Source organism: Zerene cesonia, chromosome 20 (genome assembly GCF_012273895.1).
Source record: "Zerene cesonia ecotype Mississippi chromosome 20, Zerene_cesonia_1.1, whole genome shotgun sequence".
In the NCBI taxonomy this organism is placed as follows: domain Eukaryota; kingdom Metazoa; phylum Arthropoda; class Insecta; order Lepidoptera; family Pieridae; genus Zerene; species Zerene cesonia.
The window spans coordinates 150,259-174,438 of NC_052121.1; the positions used below are offsets into that span (position 1 = coordinate 150,259).

Below are 24,180 nucleotides of genomic sequence, written 5' to 3' on the forward strand. Positions count from 1 at the left end.
CGCGAAGCGATGGAAAATATCTCTTATGAACTACGGTACATAGAAAGCAGTAAATGCAATGCTAATGGAGCGCTTTTAATGGCTCGCCGATGTAGTTTTTAATTTTAACGACGTTATAACATGCCTTTGCAACACTTATAAGTAAACGTTTCAACATAATTTGTTTGCATAGTGAAATAAATTGTTCATTAAACGTCCAATTAAGTTAAAATATGAATGGAAAATAATTCCAGCATGCGCGACCGTAATATTTTGGTCTCTTTGCCTTAATTTTTGCAATTCCTTTGAATTCTCAAACAAACAGGCTCAAGCGCTCGTCGAGTAATAAGTCAATTGATGTGAGAGCTACGTAAGGTTTCTTTTCAATTTGCCCAATTAATAGCGATTTCGAAATACCCTCGGATTTCAATGGATTCCGGCAGCTTTTATCGGAAGACGTTTTATTTCAGTATCTGCAGAGAGAGTAGTGTTGTGCACTGTTACGATACTCATTGTTTTTGTATGATTATCTAATATAATAGATATCAAATATACACCTAGTATTAATCTGCAATATTGTAATAATCATTTTGGAATAGCAAGTTAAGAAAGATTATTCCATGAAATCTATTGGTAAATTACCAATGTTAATCTATCTAACCATGCATATAAAAGTTAACATGTAATCAAATAATCACTATAGTTATAAATTTATACCACGTAGCGTGACATTTAGGACATTTAGGTTAGAAATACAAAGAAACTAGAACAAAATTCTATCGTATGCGTTTCTCATCCCTCTATCACGATTCGTGGCAGATAGCAGTGGTATGATGGAACATGTGTTTGTGGGCGGCTGCGGCGCACTCGGCGCCAGGCTTATATTCCTTTAGCGCTAACAATCGTACCTGTGTCTATTTCTAATCGTAATCGTTAATGGTTTTTGCGAAGCGAAGCGAGAAGGGTTAGGGAATGGTTTCTTATGTAAATGCATTAATTTTGTTCTCTGTTCCTGATACTGATTTTATTGGAACAGTTTTAATATTTCCATTAAAAAAAAATCAAAAAAATTGTTTATTTATCATCAATGTGGAGTCTTTGCTTTTTGAAATGAAAACTTATTTATCTTTGTTAGGCACTATTGTTGTGGAAAGTCTTGAAAAGTTTTCAATGAAATATATTTTCAAACGTTCTACTGACGCTTAAATTCATGTGTTTATTCTTCATGTGGTATGAATATAACGTGTATGTATTCCTTCAGTAGGGGTTTGTTAGTTGGCGTAGCGTAGAGTGTCGTAGATTTAAGTATGATACTATTTGTGCAGAAACGGGCTTAATTCTTACTGGAGGACTGTGTCGCTCGTAATTATTTTCTGTATTATGTTATGCATATCACAATACTCAACTATTATAGCAGTTAAAAAATGAATGTAGTTTGGTTCATTTCTAAATTGAAAGAGATATTTTATGTCTTAGAAACATTGTTAGCGATGTACACGTGTGTTATTAACACGCTCTTATCAGCTTCACCTGTGTGCTTGTGTGTGACCGACTCCTTTACACTTGATTTTGACCCGCTTCATACGAACTGATTTATTTGAACTTGGCAAACTTCTTAATGATCGATGACAATATAATGATTTTATCAGTTTTGCTATCCTTATTATGATCATTAGGATTATGTAATTTATATAATAAAACTATCATTTAAACTTGTGTGTGGATGCGTAGATTATTCATTCAATAAAAATATATGAATAGGTTTACCATTCATTTATTATATTTAGACTTGCAAACACGTAGAAGTATAAATGTGTCGTGACAAGCATGATTTGTGACGCGGAGATAACGTCAATAAAATTATCTATTATTTTTTTCATATAAGCTGCGGTTTGATCCGCGTAAATGAATTTTTCCTTTTGATACCTATGTTTATATGAAAATATGAGTATAAAAAGTATCCTGAGTACTCCATTTTGCATAAGTGAAACTCTGTCAGTGAAATTCCTCTCAAAATCATCAGAAACGTAATTCCTCTTAGAATCATAAAAACGCAATTTTGAGACGGTAAAAAATGCAACATGCATTTAGTAAAAAGCGTTTTTTAATATTACAATCGCTTTTTATTGGATAAACGTCATATCCCGAAAAAAAAAAAATGGTTTAGAATAAAGTTCGGGGTGAATTTTTCTAATTATCTCTGGAAATAAGGGCGCTAACAACCGCTAATAGAATGCAATGTCTACACACCAATAATAGCTCATTCGAATGAATCAACCAACTAGCTGATACGTCCATTTCCGAGATGTATGCTGATAATTTCGTAATCTTGATAGGCATTACATTACCGTCTGCATATCTTTCACCGCGGCTGGCGACCTTCCAAAAGCAGTTGAACCGACTTCAAACACCGACTTATTACGAGATAAATGGACCGCAATTCATCATAATATTGACATGTCTCGGGTGGAAGGGGCTGGCCTACTGGAGTTGCTAGCTGTAATGCTAGTGTATTTCAACGATACTCATAATGCACTTTGTGGATTAGGGACCGTTTTATTAATTTTTCTCTGTGTACTGAAGTGTTACAGAAACGTGTCGGTCACGTGTACCGAATTCAATTTCGGAGTCTTTTTATTCTTGTATACTTTCAACATTTTTTATATATTCAAATAATCGTTTCATATCTATTTATGTTGAATACAAGTTGTAATTGAGATTTAGAGTTCAATATAGAAATAATGAATAATTTCTGAATATTCTTGGTAGAAAATGATGACAATGATGTAAATATGTATTGACTACTATATTATAAATTAGATATTGACCTATTTTATTTCTTAATTAAAATTACATCAAATCTAATGATAATGTACGTAAAAGTTGCACATTTTTTTATCACTCGAAAATGATTTTCCAATATTGTTATATATCCCATATCTAAACTAGTTGTAACCGTAACTTGAGTGGTCCATTGAGTGAACTGGTCTAGAGCTATGTGTATAGTACAAGCTTTGCAGGGAATACCCGGAACATATTTTTAAATTCAACCGTGCTTGACTGGCGCCATCGTGCAGCTGAAACTATATCGAAGTGAATAGACTGACATTTTTTATCCCTCTATTGAGTGGAGTCACGAACAAAAAAATAAAGACACTTTTCGTAAAAGGTTTTAAAAAGGCGCAATATTGGAGAAGATATTTTTGGACTTTGGTAACTAATATATACGTTATCGCTTACACTGACTACAATTAGCGCAAAACTCCGTTTCGGTGTATTTTACTGTGATAATATCGTATTGTTATTACCTCATTGTCAAACCTTCAGTGCCACTCGGCGTTGAAACGAAATAATGGCCCGTGTCAAATCTGTCACAAACATTTATTTTGAATACAATAACACAAAGGTGTTTTTAAGCAAGAAAATTGTTTAGAGAGAAGATACGGGGGTGGTGAGACACACCAATCGTGTGACATGAAAAATTATTAACAATGAAATTTATCGTTGCTTTGTAATATTTCTATAAGCAAGATCAAAACAACAGATTTTTCATTTATAGAAATGGACTGTATACGTATACTATAGGTAATATTATTTTTGTTACTGTAAAAATGTTTTGCTTTACTGTTAAAATATTTTCTGAATTTAACCATATTAATTAAGTTTTTAAGATAGTATTAAGTGAAATGCGAAATAGTTAATGTAATTGTTCCGCTATTATCAGCGTTTTATGCTGGATTATTGATTACTGATTTTATAACAGGAATATACTATTATAGGAACATTACAATTCTATATATATTGTTATTGTAATGTTCCTATTACTAGAGAAAACTATCGGTAAACATGTCCCATTTGCTATATTGTGATATGGTTTAATAGCAATCTAGCCCTAAAAAAATGTTGCCTGGCCAAGGATCCGCCATTTAAACAATTATTAATGTATAAACGCAATGTTTATAATCACAGCGAACCAAAACATTACTCATTTGAATTTGCTCATAAATAAAATGTTTTATTTAGGAAAGAGTTGATGGATTTGTTTATTGTTCCATTGAAACGCTGCGCTTTGTACATCGACGAGCGATATTTTAGTGGGCCGAAATACATTAGGAAAGGAATAAATGGGAAGCGAAAATTACAGCTAGTATTTCAGTGTTTCGTAGGAAAGAGAATATTTAGTATTTAATTAAATGCAAAGAATGGAGCAGTGGTTAGGGTTACCGGCGAAAATACGCTTCTTTCCAAAAGGAGCGTGTGAACATTAAATTGATATATCTATTTAATTATAGACAATAAAAAAAGTCTTTTTTTTATAGTCGGCAATGGAGCTGGTGGGTCGCCTGATGGTAAGCGCTACCACCGTCGACGAACATTTGGAGGGATTGCCTACTTTAATTGGGAAAGGATTAGGAAAGGATTGATGAGAGTAATTAAGGAAAGGACTGGGAAGGGTAAGGAAAAGAATATAGGCCATATAAATATCACAATTCGGTTTAATACGTCTTATATTATGGCTGGCTTAGTAAGCATATTTTCTTTCTAAGTTATTCAACCACAGAAATTTGTCGTTCTTTCACAAAAGTTTTTTAAAATTGTGAAGTATGATAAATTAACGTTTTTGTATAGTTAATTTTGATAAGTGGGGGTTTCAGAGTTACTTAGTTGTATCTAAATATGTTTATGGTCTGTGCTATATAATTTATGTAAGCTGTCTATGTTTGTGCTATATAAATTAAAAATTGAAACTGCATGAAGCCAATAACAAAATGAAAAAAGGTAACATTGCGTTGAACGTATGTCCTGTTTGCAGTTTATTAAGATTTGGTTGAAATAGTCATATTATCCAGATACTCTGCAAAATAACTAAAGGCAAAAAAAAAATCATCAAAAAGTCCACAAATAACCCCAATATTATCGGAAAAAGAAAATAAAAATCTGACGCTTAAAACTTACGAACCTTTATTATAAATTTGGTGGACCTTCATACGTGAATTAAAAAAAAAATGTCGTTACACATTTCGTATAGTTTCTTTTTAAAATAATCATTGGAGAGATTTATTTATGAATCAAAATATAATATTATGTGTAGTGACGCAGATGTTTGCGGCAGAATCACCAACTTAAATCCAATTTAACTTTTCAAATATTTTAGATATTCAGGCGCAGGGAGCAAAACAAGGTTTTCACAAGTTACCGATCAAATATATCACACGGTTTGGCAGTTTGATTGCATGCTGTCCCACTTAAAGTTAAACTGGCGCTTCATCAAAAACTATATCATATAAGCTGCTATAAAAATATTAATGTTTCTTTTAGTTTATGTATATTTTTGTCAATATTTAATAAACAAAATAAATAAATGAATCTTGAGGTTATAATGAACTAGTTATAATGGAATGGTGGAAAGAGCAAGACGTAAATACAACAATGCTTTATTTTTTCTTCGCTTAAAAGAAGTACAAAATAAAATGTGCAATGAAAGATTTGAGTTCTTTGAAGCAATTTTTCTGTATATTTATAGTACTTCTATTTTTGTTTATCATACTTTTATTATGATTGCGTAATATAACAGCAGTAAAAGGACTTGATTAATGAAATAGCATTCTAGAATCTATTCTAAAGCTCTATATGATAATGTAAAGACCAAATAGTAATTATTAACGAATTTGAAGTGTAAATTAATAATTGATGCGTTTATAATGCACTTAAATTTTAAATGAAACACACTGTTTGGAGTATAGTCGCTGCGGTCGGGTTCATTTCAGCGCTCCAGTGCTGATTAAACGTAAAACCAAAAAAAGGTTTAGATTTTTACATGGTTTTATTTAAGTTTCATATTTAAAATGCAAAGTGTTTGTCTTAGCATCTGTTTAAGTTCCTTGTATTATAATATTAAGAATAAATGTGAAAGCGCATTTGTTTGTCTGTCGTTCGCCTCACGATAAAGGGATTATATGGTATGATTTTAGTGTCTCAGGATAGTCAGGATGCGAGGGAGTAATATAAGCGACCATTCACCGAACATGTCATTCCTAGAGAAATTTCCTTTCTCCACACGGGCGAAAGCCAGACTTACAGATTTTTTTATGCCATAGTCAGCAATGGAGTTGATGGGTCGCCTGATGGTAAGCGCTACCACCGCCCCATGGTTATTTGGAGAGGCGTAAGGTCAATTACAGACCTTACGCCTCTACAAATGGATTACCGACTATAAATTCGGAAGGGATTAATCCCTTTGGATTGGCGAGATTCCCCAAAGGATTGACGAGAGGAATAAAGGAAAGGATTGGGAAGGATAAAGAAAAGGATATGGGCCTCCGGTTCCCCCACTGACTTCACGAAACACAATAGCAAGCTATTATTTCACGCTGGTTTTCTGTAGGGGTGTGGTATTTCCCCGGTGGGATCTGGCCCAATTCGTGCCGAAGTGTGCTCGACTCTCACATATGAAAAGAAAGCTAGAGCTAAGTAGAATAAATTAGTGAACTATGTCATGTATTTTCTAGGAAAAATCAAAACTCGCACAATATCCTATAGCTATACGATCTTTATATCCGAAAATATAGAAGTGCTATAGTCCTTCCACTTACCACATCCAATAAATAATTTTATCACGTGGCATTGACAGTTTAATAGACTCCTGACCTCACTACCCTGGCACACTTTAGAGCTGAACTGCTCCCAATCATACTTCGAGATGTACTTCTCAGAACTCTTGGCGAGTCGACAACTTGGAGAGTCTATGCATTTCATTCGAAACATGATATAGGTATTATTGAAATTGTAGAACCGTAAATAATGTTAAATTTCAACTCAGATTCGCTATATTTTCCAGCAGAGCTACCGCTGATCGTTATGAAACTAACAAAATAAAACCGCATCGTAGTACTGACTGGTAAAATGTTTTAGTGATATCCGCAAAATCGTATTTCGTACTCTGTAGCAGCTGATATGTTTCATAGAATTTTACATGAATGCACTGCATGAATAAATTCATCTGGGTTTGTTTATTTATAAGCAATCGTGTTTAAACACGAAACAAGTAATAACAATTATTTGTCTGCCGCAATGTATACTATGTATACATATATATATATATATATAGTATGCTAATTATCAGTCTTTAGTAATGTTATAAAGTTACTCTGCTATCTGTCTATTCTTCAGGGGTATATTAATACCTAGACATCGTTGATTTTGATTAAATTTTGACATTAAGATTATGATAAGGACATTGGATAGTATTTATCTCCGAAATCGCACGGAAACGGAAGCTATGCGGGGTAAACCCAACGGAAAATATAGTCAGTGACGGGACTATATTTTCCGTTGGGTTCGCGGAAAGCTATTGTATTAGTTATTAATATAATTGAACGAGCGAACGAATTTAAATTGAAGCAACTAAATGTTCGTTCCGAAGCAAACAACCGATTCATCGCAGACGACAAACGTGGAATTGTTTCAACTCGATTCGTTTGATAATTTCGCCGAAATTGCTTTCGATTAAGAAATGATATCCGATTATTTAACTGTCGTGCAAATTATTTTGAGAGGAATTGATTCGGGAATTAATTTATTCTATTGTTATCAGCGACTGGTTCATTTTATGAGCTATATACTCTGTATATTATATATATAGACATGTGACATCTGCCAACCCGCACTTGGCCAGCGTGGTGGATTATGGCCTGAACCCTCATAGGAGGCCTGTGTCCCAGCAGTGGGAACATATATGGGCTGATGATGATGATACTCTGTATATTAAATTCTCGTATCACAGTTTTCGTTGCCATACTCCTCCGAAACGGCAAGCAGTCAAGACTGATTATGATGAAATTTTTTGTGTTTATCCGGTATCTATGAGAATCGGCCAACATCTATTTTTCATCCCCCTAAATGATTAGAGTAAGGCAGAACAGCGTTTGCTGGGTCAGCTAGTACTCTATATAAATCAAGAACGGCTTAACAGGTTTTAATGAAATGAGAACGCGTAACGCGTTACATTTTTTTCGGGGTCGGATTCACTGTACTGAACTGCTATAGTATCCAACACGGGGATCATCTTCACTTTGCATGTAGGGTATGCACAAAAGAATGTTGTTCCCCTTAAAACTTTTCTTTAACAATTTCTCGGCGTTATAACCGTGTATACTAATTAGCTTTCTAGCTCCTAAACCGTGGACAGACATACAGACAGACGGACTTACATAGCAAAGCGATAATTGTTTCTTGTGGACGAAACCCAGCTGCTGTTGCTGATAAAAAATATTTCTTTTTAAAACGATAGGATTTAAGTTAAAAAAAAAAAAACAATAATTTACAGAGTATACAGGCCTGTTTCCCTTTCCTCATGCTTTTTTTTTATTCAATTCCTTCTTCCAGTCGTCAAACCTTATCCGTTACAAGCGTGCTGCGCATTGGCGCAGGCACTACCTCTACGAAAGTTCAAATAACGAAGCGAAGTACGATTTTGATGATTATGATTATTTGAAAGCTCGTGCGTTCGGTTTGGTTCAATTAAAATTCATCCAGTTCTGATAATTTAAAAAGCGTTAATTTACCTTGTGAAATATAATCATATTGAAAGCAATTCGCTTCTATACATCTTTTGGCCGGATAGATAGAGTATAATACAATTTAAGAAACTTTACCACAACTTTTGATTTATGTCCGCCGCCCGTTTATTGTTTTGTGAACTAAAATTGTTACTAAAACAAATAAATCAAAGGTTTTAGTCGCGTCTGATGCGTGTTTAATGGCGGAGTGTCTCGTCGGAGTTATTGTACATACACACTACTGTTATATCGAACTTAATTTTCAATTTGATTATATTCTCTGATTCCTTTTATAATAGACTCGTATCTCTCGGAAGGATCGTAACGCAAATATCTCATCTTTTTATTAAGATCCGAGTAAGTGGAAGAAGACGGAATAAGTGGTGAGAAAGTAAAGCCAGGCTTATGTTTCCATCTGGTACCTCTTGAGACTAACTTTTTAGAAATAAACCATGTAACATTATATACGTATTTTTAAGAAACAGAAAAATGAAACCTGAACAAAATTATTGGATATTCTGCAAAGCTATGATTATTTCTAGGACACAAAAACCGATATCAAACAAGGAATTTAATATTTGCTTCATAACGTTTTCGCCTGTGATGTGAGCGTTCCTATCGAATGCCTATTCATTTAACTTCTGTTCTATCGGCAAAACTATGAAAGAGCATTCATAACGTAGTTGGCATATCAAATAAAACTTTGTTATATATTGGCTATCGAGTCTCAAAAGTCACTTACGGATATCTCAGTGCTCAATCAAAAGCTACTTTGGTTCGTTATATTCGTTCATCTTTGCGGTTACAGTCTAAATTCTGGTTAAAGCTAGATTTATTAGACGTATGGGAAATAAAATAAAAAACGTGGACGGTCAGAGGACGACAGTCTCAATAATGGATGATATTTGTGGATTGTTTCGAGCCGAGCTTTGTCTTTGTTTATTTTTGTTTTGCTTATTTTGAAACTGGCTTCTAAATTAAATTCAGTAATATTACTATTTTTATTTATATTATTATACTATATTTATTACAATACATAAGTGCTGTCCTATAATTTTAATATTTTGAGCGACATTACGTATGTTGCTTATCATAATATTGCGCTATTTGAAATATTCTTATTTTCGTATCGAATAACTTTTCTTGCGACTGGAACAATTTGTTCATTGATTAGCCAGCAAATAAAATAACAATTTACGTTCTGTACCTACATATTTATATCCAGTATATTTCAACATATGAAAAGAAAGATAAGGTCACGTTCTTGTAGAGTTACAGGTGTGTTTTTAATATTTATTAACGTCGGTATGGCACTAAAGACTTTATGGATATGCACCTATATTATTACTACGGCGAAAAAATCTGTGATTACTATATGCTGGATTTATAAGAAACTGAAACCGAGGCCCATATCCTTTTCCTTACCCTTCCCAGTCCTTTCCTTTATTCCTATCGCCAATCCTTTTTTAATCTCTTCTCAAAAAGTCGGCTATCCATTTGTAGAGGCGTCAGGTCTGCAATGGACCTTATACCTCTCCAAATGTTCATGGGCGGTGGTAGCGCTTACCATCAGGCATCCCACCAGCTCCATTGCCGACTCTAACATAAAAAAAAAGAAAAAGAAACTAGTTTTTCGCTTCTATGGCTTCGCCCTCGTGGTCTAAGGATATTCCTAAGGAAAAGAGATGTTTCACTGAGCTGAAAATTTGATACCTCACAAAATATACATCACAATCGAAAGACGCGAAATAAAGACAAATAAAAAAGACAAACACACTTTGACAATTATAATATTAGTAAGGTTAAAGTGGATAGGATAAGCTATTGCACGACGAGTTTTATCATAAAATTTATCGTTAAATGAATGACGGTGATTTCCACACGGGCGGTAGTGCCGCGGCGGCGGTGAATTAACTTTAGTCGTACAATCAGCGCGTAAATTGAAATCCACGAAAAACCACCGCAAGACAATTAATAGTAAGCGAGGTTTCGTATAAAATACTTTGCGAATTTTGTAACGATTCTTTGGACAGTGTTTGCAAATGTGATGTTGGTATATGCATATTATTAAAAGGTTTCGTCAATTACATTATGGGATTAGGACAGTACAATTAATAATTGTTTGTTACAAGAGGTTATTTATATGTCTTTTAGATAATTTATTAGATACTTATTTCTCTGTCTGTGTTGATCATAGCAACGTTCTTAATACAAGAAAGATTAACCAAAGAAAGTTTGTATAGCGTCCGTCACTTTAAAGTTTTATTCGAACCACACAAGTGGTCTATATTTATACGGAACTTCATTAAATCCTAAATCCCGTACATGTTACAAATAAACACGTCGCTAATAAGGTCCCGCGTGTTGACGCGTCTGCTGTCACGTGGGCGACCGCCGATACACGTGATGGACTCTATTAGTAACAATGTTTTGATGTGCTTCGATATAATTACTGTTAGGAAAACAAGTGTACCTGTTGTCTCGTGTAATATTGAAATATTACATTTTCAGGCATCAACACGCGTTTTCCAGGGAGGCAATTTTATTTTGTTTTTGTGTAGGGAGCAGAAGTTCAAACTCAAGTTTGTTAGTGGACATCGTTATCCCGCAGCCGGTCAATAAGAAAAAAAAAATTCGAATATACATTATATTTTATTTATTTTCTTGTTTGTACTCTTCTTGTAAAGGTGAACAATGAAGAGTTTTTGATTTGATTTGATTTGATCATTATAGACATTGGACACGGTTAAGAATCATTGATCATTTTATATCCAAACAGAAAATATTGGACAAGCTTAAAAAGAAATACACATAAGAGTTTGCTCGCTTTTTCTCGGGGTTTTCGTGGTTAAATAAACGATGTGACATCGATTGGTCGTGTCTAAAGAGTTACAAGGATAAAGCGAAAAGGATGAAAAAGGTGGTCGCATTTTAGATATATAAAGGATAATCTCTTTCTATCTTTCCACGTGGAAGCGCCTTTTTAAGGAACGTTTTTATTCGTACATTAAGTTTGTAAGAAGTTTAGTTTCAGAGGAATAGTTATTTGGTTGGTATAATTTAGATGTAGATAGTAGGAGAAACAAGTACAAAGGAATATGTCATTGGTAAATTCCATGGTCTTGCGTACCTACAGCAAATGGACTTTGTAATATAATATAATGTTTACAGTTTATGAGACGAATTTCGTTCTAGATCTTAATAATCCCTACAAAAATAGATTTACGTTTCATGATTCTAATTAAATCCACGTGTACGGCGAATAAGATAAATATTACTTTTAAAGTATCTTTTACATTTCTATTTGAATCTAATATACTTAAACTTTGAGGCCAAAGCACTGCGAAAGAGTCTTCAAGTTAGAGTCTAAGCTTTACAATATAAATCCACCACCTTCGGGGCAAGCGAGGGCGCGCAACCAAGTTCGGAGCATTAGTTATATCCATTTATATCATTGCAATTTCTAAGTGGTCAAGTCACGGTTAATCCATTTAATGTGACGACAATAAATGATTCAGGCGAAATGGAGTGAACGGAAATACACATTTATGCCACAGGTCATTGGGATACCACATTCACGTACAAATTGTAGACTTGGTCGATGTTGCATGAAATTATAATAAACATTGGGCAGCTACCAGTAATTAGGTAAATTCATAACATTATCAACACGAAACGTAATTCAATTTAAGATAATGCTACGATAAATCTAAATCGCTTTATATGTTTCCCACAAAATTATACAAACACGTCAAATTTACGATTGCGCGAGCATATAACTACTCAGTGGTTAAAATAATGCGATTACTATCATTTATCACACGTGCGCGACATCCGATCTCTTGTCTCTATCTAGATGTATGTTGTCTCGCTTTATCATTGCTCCTTTACATTGGCTGTTATTTCAACACGTATGAATAATAAACATTATTAATATTTATTTTTGATTTTTGGTAATTTTAAAAGCCATAGTGTATGTTCGCCTTTTTTATTTAAAACACGTAATTTAAATCTACTTTGTATTGTTACCTCTTTATTTAACCGCTTTTTAGAATTTTCGATACTGATTTAGGCCTGATGATGATGTTCCGAAACCGTTTGTAGTTTTTGTAATTAAATTGTCATAAAGTGGAGTTAGAGACATTTGTATTCAAGTGCTTTTTATTTAAAAAATCTTATAAAAATGATTGTTCAAAAAGGTTTTTCGAGTAATCGAATAGGCATATGTAATATATGCAACTTAAAAGGCAAAAAATATATTCAATTACGTAATTACCAATGTAAAGAAATATACCATTTTCCATTAGATTATTCATAAATAAATTAATAAGTTCCCCAATACACTTTACTATAATATATACTATAACCTATATATAAGTACTTTAATCGTCACAATATGCACAATATATATCGTAACAGAATCAATCCCGAACAAAGCTTGCAGCGATGCAAATATATGCGATAGTTGTGCAGATTTACAGACCTGTTGCACCGAGATCCGATCAGGTAAGCTAATCTCGGCTGTCGGTGCCGGGCGCCGGAGGAGCGAGCTGTGGGCACGTACGCGTGTTTGTTTGTCTAGTAACGTGTGCTCTACATTATATGTTAATGCGATGGATCGATTTAGAATCGAAGTTAAGCAATAGTTGGCACGGTCATTATTTGGATGGGTGACCAACTTTTTTGCAGTTACTTTATAGCTTACTAGACGCTCCGCTTTCCTGTTTTGTCCCAAGAGAGTATTTAATCGGGATAAACAGTATCCTACAACCCAAGTCAGCTCATACCCTGCCTGTATACCAAATTCCACCAAAATCCGTTCTGTAGTTTCAGAATGATTAACGGACAAACATCCAAACAAACAAACTTTCACATGTTTAAGATTAGTGTGAAGTGTGATTTGCGCGTAATACTTAGTTACGCAAGTCTGACTCGCACTTGACCGATTTTATTTCGTTCATATAACCTAATAATTTCAAATAACATATAAAAAATAATAAATTAACAGTTTCCATGTAAGGAATTAATTTCATTTTGGTACATTTATTTTTTACATTAAGATTCTTAATAAATATGGGTTACAGTACAATTTATATCAAATTGACTTATTTTGTTTACGTGTAACTTACGTTTCCACGAAACCATAATTATCCTCCTTTACACACACAACTTAATAACTTAATAACTGTATGTGAGTAGTGCGTATACTTAGGTTAATTTTAGTCCTTTATAATTAAACAATTTAAGTAATAATATAAACAGACTGGTAATTCTATCGCCTGGAAACTTCGTCTTTCGAATAAATATTTTATTCATCTCATTCTTTTGTTTGAATAATTTGAAAACAAAGTATTGATTATAATGTAATATGTAAATACTTTCTTATGAGAAAGTCGTGTAACTTAACTGTTTATAGTTGTTAAATAGCTGAATTTATTTGTACGAACTTTGGTTACGGGATTGGTTAAGGATAAGGAAATGGGCCTCCAATACCAGACCACTCCACCCCCGATATTTTGTGGGGGTGCTTTAACTTCACCGGTGCCAGTTGACCTAATTAATGCCGAAGTGAGCCTGACTACCACCCTATTTATATTTGGTTATTATAAAAAAATTGGTATCTTTTCAGACAGATTATATTTACACAAGTCTTCACGAAGCTTACCTTTTAGCAGTTTCAGTAACTAAATATTTACCACTTTGTTGTTACTTTATTGCGGAATAAGTATGAATCGATAAGTTTGTAATTTCCTACACAAACAGATGATTGCTGGTACTAAGATGTTGGATATTATATATCCACATGAAGCACAACGTCAGGGTGAAAGCTAAAATAGAATTACTAGGTAAAAATGTTCACTTATTCGACCTTTTAGGGTTACCAAACCTAGTAGCAACGTTACCAACCAAATTACAAATGGATTAGGCAAATATATAGTATCCCACTGAAACGTGAAATCATATTAAGTTAAAATATTCTTTAATGAAAATGTCGGTCAGGTTGATTATTTTTGCATTAAAGAAGGAGTAATCACGAAATGAGGTAAGCCATCATTCAAAGTGATGAAGTGTCCCGATGTGACGCCGCCATAAATCACAGATCAGCGTTTGCGAAAATACTGCTTCAAAATTCACGGAAAAAACTGACAGGTCATGGCGTGCACGATTTCCATTGCAGAGTGTATTGCTGGTTCAATTCGCTGTATGTTAACGACCTGGCGAACATATCCAACGATGTATACTAACTAATTTGTAATTTTATTTTCAGGTAGTTTGTTGGTGAATGACGTGCGATAAAGGTATTTATGTTTATGTATATTATATTTAATTATGTATATTCATAATATAAAGAAGTGTAGTATATGATAACCTGGTTAGGTCTGTTTTCCTTCAATTACTTGATAGGCTTTGGAGCCAACTGAGAAAAGAGAACCAATTGACCACTTGAAAAGAAAAATTTATCATTTTAATGTACTTTCAACAAGGCCTTGGCAATAAAAGGCTTTTTAATTCATTATGCTAGACAAGATTTGTAAAGCTGTTGAACCAATTTTCAAACCATACTTTCAATTTTATCAGAAATTTCATATTTTTTATTACAAATTTTATTATTATAAAACCACCCATACCGTAAGAATCAAGCACAAACTATTAGGAGTTGTAAACACCTACTCCAGTCACATTACCAATATCTTTCTTATTTTCTTCCCCTGTGTCATAGCTGTCGGTGTATTTTCTTTTTTCTTCATTGATTATTACAAAATAATTAAGAATTATTATTTGTGCATAACATATATATGATTCAACTCATAAGTATAGTTTTAAAGATATTCTTAGTTGTCTGTTCCAAACGCTTAATTTTTTGCAATTATGCAATACATGGCTGGAAGAGATTGCTACCTAGCAGCGAGTCTGCTATTTGTACATATTAATTGTATTTTAAGTTTTTTTGTATACTTTATTGTCTGTGTGTGCAAAAACGTATTAAATAAATAAATAGTACTTTATATACTCAAAACCTTTTAACACTAAGAAACCAGAAGTCATCCTAACCTTAACAAATAAAAGCCACTCGTATTTGCTTCAAGTGTATTTAAGATTAGTCACCTGTCGTATCGAGTTACGGCTCACAGTTCAATGGCCTTCACCTTTAGAAGTGTAATAAATTGGCAATTTCCTTTGATCACAGCCACTGCACTGTCGTAACGTCTTTTTATAAGCGATTTTAACTGCTTCCGTTATTTTTTACGTATATTTTTTGATATTTTCTGCATTTACGACGTATTGTAGGGAAGTTAATAATTCTAGAAGTATCATAAATATTTCAAAATTACATGTAATTCAAAATACCACCTGATAGTTATTGTAATTATACCCAACGTCTATGAATCCCTCATTTAAAGTAAATGAAATGGAATTAATTACTACGTAGTTCTAATGAAGTTTTAAGAATAATGGCAATTGAAATTATAAATGAAACGTTAAACGTTAACATTACGTTACGTTTACGTTACGTTCAAATATAATGTACATTCCATTGTCTATTACAATAAAATTATAAATAAGGTTACCCCTTGGTGTGCTTATAATATTTATGGGAAATACTTAATTTATTAACTAGAAAGCAAATAGACAATATGAATTATTCTATCTGCGTAACAGCCCTTTAAGAATAACATTACCAACGTTTTTGACGTGACAACCTCTTAAATTAGGTTGCGGCTCGGAGACACTCTTGAAAAAGTGTAACGCCCGGTAACGTTACGATGAGTCACCGAACTATGATCGGTCCGCCGCGCGCGCAGCACTAGAGAATTAGGCGCATTGAATCGGCGCGTGCTTGTGTCTCTGTCTCTGTCTTTCTCGAGCGTTCTTGGCGTAATATTCATATAAATAAATATTCTACCGAGAAAAAGACGTTGTCACGTAAAATCTTCGCCCGTAAAACCGACTTTACAGGCAACGATTTTTTTTTTAATTGTCAGTACGCAAGTGATAGATAAAGAATTCAATAATTATATAAAGTACAATAAATATTACCAAATAAACTTTGTACGAAATGCGCAATGTTTTCGTGTGTCATTACCTTCCTACATTACGTAGTTAAACTAAAAGCTCACCTTAATTAGAACTCGCTTTATTACAGCAATATAGTACGCTATACTAACATATAGAGATTAGCTAATAAACGTGAGTGATCTCTCCACATATATTATTCGTAAAAAATGCAGTAGAGCTGTAAATCTGCGGATGAATGGACATGAACGTAGCATGTAGCTATACAGTGCTGTGAAAAGAAAAATGGCTGAGGCTTTCATCTGGAGAGATCTATTCAACGATGAAATTTGGGAAGCGAAGCTGTTGGAGTTTCTTAAGCTTGACGGGTAATGATGAATTCAATGTTAGTTACTTAGCCATTTTAAGTTAGTATTTTGTGAAATTATTTGATAAGTATTTCTAGAAGTATGTATACTAAGTAGAAGTCGAGATCCAGCTAGTTGTATAAATAAGTACTCCACGACGGGTTACTGATGAACTCTGAGATCATAAACTATCCCATAAGTTTGTAATCTGTAACATAGGACATATAACGTAATGACTGCATCGCATTTATGTAATATGCTGATAGTTTACTTTACCGAAAGCCAAGTATTACGAATCACAATTTTTCTACAGTCTGCAGTCTAAAAAGTTAATTTAAGACAGTTTTTACAAACTGACGATGACATATATATCAGATACACGTACTGACACCCGACAATTCTCTCGAATGAATCCAATAATCCTCTGGTGAATTCTGAATTCATTTGCATATCAACTGGATGAACATGAGCTATATGTAAGTATATTCATTGTATTCAAAGTAAAGTTTGTTGGTACGTAGACCATCGCATTAGTGGTAGATAGCGATATTTTTTTTTCAATCTTCTTTACTTTAAAAGACATAAAAATATTATGCAATGAAAACAATTGGTAAAGTTAGAATATATTACGAAATTAGGAAATAATAATTTGACCGTAAATGTGAAGTGGGAGGGGAGGATATAAAATTATAAGTCCTGAAGAAAAAGTTTAATAACGAAGTTGCAGGTATACAACTTCTGTTTTCACACTTATTTTAAATAGCATAATTATAAATATAAAAAAATAATTTTTCCAAATTTCGTCCTATCAAGCTTAGAATCTTTTAGAGATTTTATTTTTTTTTCATATTTAACATATTCTGCTAAAAATAAGTGTAATATGTTTAGGAAGTTGACTCGCAGGTATATTACGTTATCCAGTCCCATCTGTGATCTGTGGTTTGAACCGTGACGTTGAGGCGAGGCTTTTGTCATTGATATCAGGTGAACACAATGAGAATATTTTTGAATAAAAATCTTTGTGTGAACGGTCCCTAACAAAAAAACTAGATTTATTCAAATATTTTCTTTGAAATAACTGTACTAATTCTGTTAGTTTTTTACTTGAAGTCACGTTCATACTAAAAATCATACGTAAATATTTATCTATTAGGAAGTATGCGTTAATAATTGCTTAGTTGGATGTTGTGGCCTTGAGTTGAAATCACATGATGCACATACAAAGAACCATTAACGACGACTTGCAGTAACCACCACCAACTTATTTTTGTTTAGATAAATCAAGAACTAGGAACAGTCGATATTTTAACCCCTCATTAACTATACTTGTTTGCATTTCCCCACGATTTAAAAGGTATTTTGGAAATGAAAACTGAAACTGATTGTTAAGGCTCTCTGGCATCTGGCTGGAATTACAAACGAATATTTTATTTACACAGATAACTCATAGCAAGCGATACGCGTTGCGAACGCACTGGGCTGTGTGGCGCCAGCGGGGATCTCGAATCGGCAGTTATCAACGTCACGATAGTAAACACCCACTCACCAAACGCTAATTAAAAGCCGATATCTTATCAAACGGTTCGCTTGTAATGCTTGTACCTTGCCCATTACTCGGGTTGTTAATACTTGAGTTACGGGAAAATGAAACACTATAGTATCTAGCTCTCCGCCCGCTGGTTCGCATCTAAATCGGTTCAGTAGCTTTGGCATTTAACACACAAACGGTAAGATAGACAAACAGACATATGGAGAGACAGAGATAATTTTGCATTTGTAACATTAGATATTCATCATCATAATCATCAGCCCATACATGTTCCCACTGCTGGGACACAGGCCTGCTATGAGGATTTAGGCCATAATTCATGACGCTGGCCAAGTGCGTGTTGGCAGATGTCACATGTCATCGAACTTTTGATTCTTGGTGCTTTTCTTGGTCTTCGGTAATTTCCCTTACCGCTTCGAGCGTATAATCCACATGCGTACATAAATTAAGAAATCTGCTTATTTCCTGCACGCTTCCCTGGTATCGAATCCCCAATTAAATAAAATTTAAATTTGAATGTTTTTTCTCAACTTAGAGTATTCATTCTTTTATATTAACACATAATAAGATGTCACAAAATGGAATAGAATCGATCCTATTCTTATTGAATAGATAATAATTTACCTACCAATAAGTAATTTGAATTAAATGTACGAAAAAATCAGGACACCATTATTTCTGTTTTTACCGAATTATAAGTAACTGTTCGAGCTAGTTGTTCGTCCCGGCTTCGCCCGTGTTACATATATAGCCTATGTCACTCAGTGAGGTTGCAGCTTTCTTATGTTGAAAGAATTTGCAATCGGTCCAGTGGTTTTTGGGAAAACGTTTCAAACATACAGAAAGACCTCCTCTTGCGTAGAAACCATGTTATTTCACATTTAGCAGCAATCAGCGAATTCAGGAAATAACACAGTCGATATTGCCATTTAGTCATCCTCAATAGAAAGGTTTTTAGCTATACGACGCTTACCTAATACATAGATATATAGTATTATTTGCGAGGCAGAAGTTATAGGTGCGATAACGGCCGTATTTCGGCGCAGGAAGCGGTGGATTGTCAACGTGTTATGTATGTTTGGGGAGACAACTTGATTAATCCTTTAAGTATCGATTTTTCTTATGCAGATCCATTTTGAAATAACATTTTTGGTGTATCACAAGAACCCTCATTCAGAGTGTTTATAAAACTGGTTATATTCAATTTAAGCCACCTATCGGAGACTCAAATATATTGAATACTAGCTGCGCCCCGCGGTTTCACCCGCGTAAGTCCGTATCCCGTAGGAATATCGGGATAAAAAATAGATGTTGGCCGATTCTCAGACATACTCAACATGCACACAAAATTTCATAAGAATCGGTCAAGCCGTTTCGGAGGAGTTTGGCAACGAAAACTGTGACACGAGAATTTTATATATATAGAAGATAACATTTTAGTTCCAAACAATAAAACACAATTGCAACACGCAATCAAAAGATAACATTAAACACTGAATTCATGTGCGAATTAACATAATTTTGCAAACAATATTGGCGTTAAAAGATAATAATCAGCTAATTGTGAACAAATATGCCGTCATCAGTCATGAAGGTGTAATTATGCACAGCTTTTGTTCGATAAGAGCTTATGTGTCGAGATTCACGAATTTCCACTTTACAGGAACTGATTTAAAGTTCAAATTAGACATAATTCGTCCGCTTACACTCAGGCTCACGCTACGGAATGTTTGCTTAAGATAGATCCTGCTTCGGATAGAGACGTTAATACCAATCTAATTTTCGAGCATTGATCTATCTAATTCCTACGTCCATCCTAATTTTATTTATACAAAAGAAACTATGTCTATATGGGTCTTCTTCACGCCCAAACAAATGAATCGATTTGGATGAAATTGAGTACAAAGATTGTGACACGACAAAGGAGAAAGGATAGTATCCCGGAAAACCTTCGGGAATGGGAACTCCAGGACCGAGACAGTAGATGTTTTCCTTTGACAATGCGGACAAACACACGGGTTGCAAGCTGTTTGCTCATACTCCGCTTTTAAATTAAAAATAGCCATAAAATCATAGTACAGAATAGGGTAGGTAATTTGTCCCAATTGTGACCCAAAGACTTCACACTTCCGTGACATGCAAACTTTTACTACAATATTTAAATGTATATTGTTCAGTATAATCTAGTATAGTATTGTGTTATCTGTGGTATAACGAAGCGTAAAAAAGGTGTTTACCTTAATTTGCGACTTACATCACAAAATCTTTGTTCCGATTTGGGACATTTTAATAACGGCATAATTTCCTAATTCTATAGATAGCCTCGTTTACCTCCATCACAATAAGTCTAGTGTCCGTTGTCATGACAATCCCGTATCGCAAACCTTATCTACAAATGGTCATTGATAGCATCCTTTTTGGGTGGAGTTCTCAAACTTTTTAACGCTATAAAATCTAAAACCATTACTTATAATTATTAATGGCTATTCTATTATTATTAGATCCTTAGTCTTTTTTATTGTCAAAGAAGAAATAATATATGGAATTTAAACAATATACATATGTATGAATGTGAATGATGTTACCTTATTCAATGTCTATTATTACATAATAGGATAGTAATTAAAACTTAAACTCATCCGGAGTTAAACTTGGACTTGCCGGTTTCCATAAGATGTTTTCCTTTCCCGTTTCGAGCAGTGTGCACGCAAACATGTGCATCCACATGCGCAGACTAATTTAAAAATCTATTTCTTGCACACTCGCCTTGTCTCGAACCCCCGACTTATCGATATCGTCCGAGGTCCTCACCACTAAGCCACCGCTGTCTACGAGGCATTTCAATCATTTTTCTGTTTTTTTTTTTGTAATGCAGTGGTCTTAGTAAACTTATAAAGCTCATGTATTCGATTAAACTATATCGACAGGCTCGATCAAGTAATTAATTTTAACTTGAACACAATTTGTTGTTTGCATGTTTTTGTAAAAAGATTGGTTCAATTTCTTAGGATAAATGTAATGATTACTGATTAAGTATATTGTATGGAATATCTCTCATATATGAACCTCAGACTTTAGCTAGTGTGTAGTTTGAGAAGCAAGCTTTAGGGTGTTCGGGCGAGGCACGGGGGGGGGGGGTGCCGTGTCTAATTACATTTCCGATATTGCGATATCCCTGACTTGATATTACAATGGTTTTACAGTTTCAACTTATTCTATTGTTCTCTGGCTTTGTTTTCGATTTTGAAAATTAGGGACTATCTACTAATCTTGTATTATATTATACTTTTATACTATAATCTTTATGATGGTCAAAATTTGTTTGCAAAGGAAATTGATTTGTATAGAACTGAACTGAAAAATTAAAAATTATGGTTTATAAATTTTATTTTATTGTTAAATAATTACGTATAAAGTTTGAATTAACTTGAATCAGTTTAAGCAATGATTTAAAAGTAATTAAAGTGATATAAATGATAATGAGAAGAAAGAGTAAACCGCTTTGTATACAGAGAGGTAATCGCCTTAACAACTTTTAATTGGCTTTTTGTTACCGCTTCCTAACTGACGGGCAAAGGTCAGCCATGGTTTGAAAAATTAATTAATTTGAAAAAATATCCCCCTTTATAAGAACATGCAAAAAAAAACACATTTAATTTCTTCATAAGTAAGTTATATAATTTTGTTAAAGGACAGTTAGTTTTCCAATTTCAGTGAACAATTAATTATTATGTTGATTTAGTTATGCCAAGTAACTAAACAAAAAACTTGACCACACACTTTTTGGGAACCCGGGCGTAAATATTAATACTATCTTAATGAATTATAAGCGGTCAAGTGTGTGTCGGGTCACACGCAGTGAAGGGTTTCGTAGTTTTACTCGGATATGTAACAATAGTGAGATACGACTGACTAGCGACATCTAACGATTTATTCACGGAGTTGTAAAAAATTTCGTATAATTTCCTACTTTTTCGGAGTTATTTATTTGTATTCTCATGCACAAATCTCACCTTTCTAGTACCATCAGTCTTTTTATCTAAACTGTGAGGAGACAGACAGACAGACTGACATATCAAAACTTAGTATTGCTTACTGACCATGGCACTCAAAATAACCTTAATATAGAACTGATATAATATAACCATTGCAATGTAAGGTTCTAGTTAACGCTGATAGAAATTGTCGAATACGATAAAAAGAACATAATTTGAAGATGTAGGCCATGACCTACCATTTGCTTGTATAAATTCAAGTCAAAACATACAAACAAAATGCATATAAAAAGCATTCAAAGGAAACTTTACGATATTTAAATTCGAATAAGTGGGCGAATTACGCATTTGACATTTAAATAAATTGGAATTCATGAACATTTTGACAGGCGAAGTGTAAATATTCAAGCAACTGGATGCAATAATATCGTATTTGAAAGCTTACTAAAATATTATATAAACGGCGAAGTGATAAATATTCATAATATTTTGTCGAATTTATTCATGAATGTATAACAAATAGCGATAATGATTGTTCCGATATTATAATAATTTCATTAAAATATGTTCAAGTACAATATAATGAGTTCAATACAAAACAACCGAAATTATGTAAATTTTAATGCCATTGAAATTTAACAAGTAAGTATATAAAAGATATACTGTTTATATGTATATAGGTATGTTGTTTGTATACATAATGAACTTGTAAAGCAGTACCTAATAACAAGAAGTATACTATGAACATTGTAGCTAGGAATTTTAGACAAAAAGATGTACCTTCGATGCAAAATAATCTCAACTTGTAATAACAAATCTATTATTTCATACGGGGTTAGGTTTGTCCGAACTTAGATTGAGTTATAAGTTTTGAATAAATGAATATATAGCTTTATACTTTAAAACCCCTTAGCCCTGTTAGGTAATGACCCTTAGCATTGTGGAGACCTCACCGCTTGCAGAACAAACTCAACTAAACTCAATTAGGAGACTGTTGGTTTTGTTAATTAATAGTTGAATTACTAGTATCGTGCTATCTATCATTGTACCAAATAGTAGAACCAAACTACATAAATAATCGCAAAAATTTATTAAAGCAGTTGATTTGGCTCTCGCTAAACAAGGGCTTATTAAATTTAATTATAAGTATAATTTATATTAATGTTTTCAATTCTATATTATCTATCTCTCTTTTATTGGTAGCTTGCGGCTGCATTGTTAAGTATTATTGTTGTTATCTATTATCGAAAACTCAATCAATGACATTTTCGATTCTAAACTAACTTAACAAAAGTTGTAGAAATATGGGTTGATCGTTAATATTCATAGGCAACAACTGTTTAAATATAGTTTTTGATCGCTAACATTTACTATATTAGTATTTATCATACAAATGATGTTTTGTGAATGTGAAACACAAGCCCATGAAAAAGTTCGTGTCGTCGCAACAGGAAGCATCTCAGCTGCCAACCGGTATTAGAGCGTAGCGTTGAAAACTATTTTCATCGCAAAATTATGTAAAATTATATAAAATTCCATACTGAACCAAGTATTCCTTTTTAAACTTAAATTTAAACATTCATTCATACATTCATTTTTTATAAAAGTATTTTGAATCATTTAAGTACATAATTTGTAACTTACAACAAGTTCGAAAGAAGTTTCTATAGAAAATAGCAGACAAGAAACTCCACAAATGCTCTTTTAAATTCATATGATACATAATAATGAAATGT

General features: G+C 33.4%; 1 long non-coding RNA gene across 1 annotated transcript in view; it reads left to right on the plus strand.

Moving 5' to 3' along the window:
• Positions 1 to 24,180, plus strand: part of LOC119835183 — a 52,944-nt gene that overhangs the window by 20,722 nt on the left and 8,042 nt on the right. The window contains exon 2 of the long non-coding RNA XR_005288031.1: positions 14,806 to 14,836. This is a non-coding gene — a long non-coding RNA (uncharacterized LOC119835183). The remainder of the gene's footprint in view (positions 1 to 14,805; positions 14,837 to 24,180) is intronic.